Raw genomic sequence first — 3155 nt, 5'->3', positions numbered from 1 at the left:
CTGACGCAACACTAAGGCAAATCCACTGCCCCGTAATTCCAGACCTCCGGGGCCCAGGATGCTGGGACTGCAAGGTGCCAGGGGGCACGGGGCACAGGCCAGCCTGCTGGAGCCGGCACTGTTTTTAATCCTCTGGCTGGCTGGGTTTACTGAAGACAAGCTGTTTGTTCCAAAACAATACACCGCAGCGCTTGTAGGGGGGCCTGCCCTGTTCTTGCTGACTCCTCTCCGTTCAGGCATCAGCTTAATTCAGGGCCGAAAAAGGGAAAATGCAGGACTGGCATCATTGTTAGGTATCTTTTGTCCCTCGGACCCTGCTGAGAAAGGCCACAGGCCAGAAGCCAAGCCCGACGAGGACACCAGTCTCCGTGATCCAGGCAGGGACGCCTGGCCCTGGCACGCTCTGAAAAGACAGCTTTGAGAAGAGCCTACTCTTTTTTTTCTTTTAATTTTTAATGTTTTTTATTTATTTCTGAGAGAGAGAGAGAGAGAAGCGTGAGCAGGAGAGGGTCAGAGAGAGAGGGAGAATCTGAAGCAGGCACCAGGCTCTGAGCTAGCTCTCAGCACAGAACCCGACACGGGGCTCAAACCCACGAACTGTGAGATCATGACCTGAGCAGAAGTCAGACACTTAACCAACTGAGCCACTCAGGCGCCCCAAGAAGAGTCCACTCTTAAGCAGGCTCTGTGGTCTTGTTTTATTTCATATAGCCCCCCTGCCTCCCCCCACTCCCCACTCCTGCCGATTCTTGGCGTGCCCCAGCTATGCCTCAGAAGAAGGCCTCTCTTCAGAGCCAGACCCGGAGGGGGCAAAGGTGGAACCCATCACCCCTCCCGAGGTTTGGTGAGAGATTTTTTAAAGAAACATCCTGTGGAAGGCAATCTGGAATAAGATGGAGGACAACGATGAGCCCGGGGAAGGGGGACCTTCCAAAAGACCGCAGTAGATTTACGGCATGAACTCATGGCTCAGGGCTGAGGAAACACAACTGATTTCCCGTCTGAGCTCCATGGCTCCCCTTGTAAAGCAAGTCCCCCTGCTCTCCCACCCAGAAGGACACGTGGGCAGGCTGAAGCTGGATCATTTCTGTTGTCAGAACACCTCTGCTCCTCTCCACCAGGAATGCTGGGAGTTGACGGAGGCGCCTGTGCAGGCAGGAAGCTCCCCACCCTCTCCTTGGGCCCCATGTGCCTTCTGGTCAGCTCGGACTTACCTTGGAGCTCTTCAAAGACAGTTGAGCAAGTGTGTACAAACCCAGGCTCCTTCCTCCTTGTCTTTTGATTGGCTGGAAACCAACGGAGGGTCAGAGTTTGGTGCGGCTTCTTCCTGTTTCATGGGAATCTGGGACCCTGGTCTCCGATCTGCTTCTCCATCAGTGTCCAGATGCGGGGCTGGATTCCTCTTCAAGCCCCTCCCATTCCTTGTGTGTGTATCGGTGCTGGCTTCCTCTGTGGGGAAGGAGGCCGTGGTGGGCCATCAGCTTATGTCTCAGGAACTCGTTGGCAGTGTCCTGGGCGAGGGCCAAGGATGTCCTCTGGGTTCAGAGAGCCCTGCCTGACCTCTTCTTGACGAGTTCGCTGATATCCACTGTAGATTTGAGGAGCTCTTCTTGGGGATCGGACAGGACTTTCACAGGATGGGGGTCAGTGTGCGGATGCTTCTTGCGTCCACTGTGATGGCCGAGAGGCCCGTGTGAAATCCTGGGCCAGCTGCTTGATGACCCTGGAGCCAGGGAGGAAGGGGTGCCCCAAAGGCATCGCTTTGACCTGCCTGGCTCCCCCAAAGCAAGCAGGCTCAGAGCCCCTGGCTCACTTTGGCAGCTTTGATGTCTGTGGGTCTTTGGTCACACTGTGGATAATCTAAATGCTTCAGAGTTTCCCTCAGAGGGTGGCAGTGCTGGGCTCCCAGGTTTTAGCAGGTGCAGGTGGAGACCCCTCCCAAGCTCCCCACAACAGCCCACACTTTGATGGAGAGAGCTGGGGCACCGGCCTGACATGCTGACCTTCCAGAGTCTCACACTCCACCTCTTCCTGGCCAGCGACCTTGAAGGCCATCACCTCCTTGGAGCAACTGCCTTCTTCCCGGACACCCTTCCCAACCTGACCAGGATTAGGGAAGAGTTCTTAGGATCTACCTGGCAATGCTGGGGGGTAAATTCCCTCCGGGACGCTGAGTCTTCCTGCCAGCACCCCACGCTTGCCACAAGTCCAGGAAGCCCTGCCAGTCCTCTTGGGATGTGCCGCGTTGAGGGAGGACAGCCTGGGGTATGCACTTGGTGGGATCAGCATAGCCACATACTTGGCCCAACTTGCGAGGCCCATTGCTAACAGTCCACCATTGCACTAGCCATTGAGCTAAGACTGCGCTCCGTTGACTCTGTAATCTATTCCCACAGGCCCTAAATGAATGTGTGACCTCCCAGTATAGAGGCACCTGCCAGGTTTCTTTTCCAGTGAAGGGGCCCATCCAAGGCAAGGTGACTTGTACCAGCGATGTGACTCAGACCAAGTCATGTCCCTTTTCTGTTACCTGAAAATGAGAAGCGAGGAAGGCAGGACGGCTGAAGTCTGCTGCCAGACCTGGAACATCTACTCCCTTTAAATTCTGACTTTAACAGGTCCCGAGCAGGACAAGTACCCTTTGTTTTTGCCGGGATGCAGACCGGCTGCCACTGTGGGGCCTGCACAGAGCCCACCTCTCCTTCAGCCAGGACACACGTCCTCTCAGAGCTGGCACCTGCCAGCTAGGTCTGGACACATCTCCTGCTTGAGGCCCTGAGCTAAACACCCAGCAGAAACTCCCAGGGTGGGGTGGCTGGTGGGGGTGAGAGCTTCTAATACTGAACTGATAATCACGGAGGTCTCTGTGAGCAAAAGCACTAGATTTGAGAATAGCTACAGCTGACAGCTACTGAGTTCCCGCTCGGATAAGGGCCTCTCTGTCAAACCAGAGAAGGGAGGAATCCCCCAGTCTGGTTTTTAGAAAGGCACTNAATTCCTATGAATGAGAAGCTATGCACCCCCCCCACCCCCACCCAGGGACCCCCTGGCCTCTTGGATAGTCCGTGGGCAGCCTGCTAGCTTGTTCATGTCCTTCAAGGTTTCGGTCTGTGCCCACTGCAGAATCTCCCTGTCTGGTGTGGTCACAGGCTGCC

The sequence above is a fragment of the Crocuta crocuta genome, unplaced genomic scaffold (assembly GCF_008692635.1).
Source record: "Crocuta crocuta isolate KB4526 unplaced genomic scaffold, BGI_CrCroc_1.0 scaffold149, whole genome shotgun sequence".
Lineage (NCBI taxonomy): Eukaryota > Metazoa > Chordata > Mammalia > Carnivora > Hyaenidae > Crocuta > Crocuta crocuta.
The sequence above is the reverse complement of the archived record's forward strand: the minus strand, read 5'-3'. Positions refer to the sequence as shown.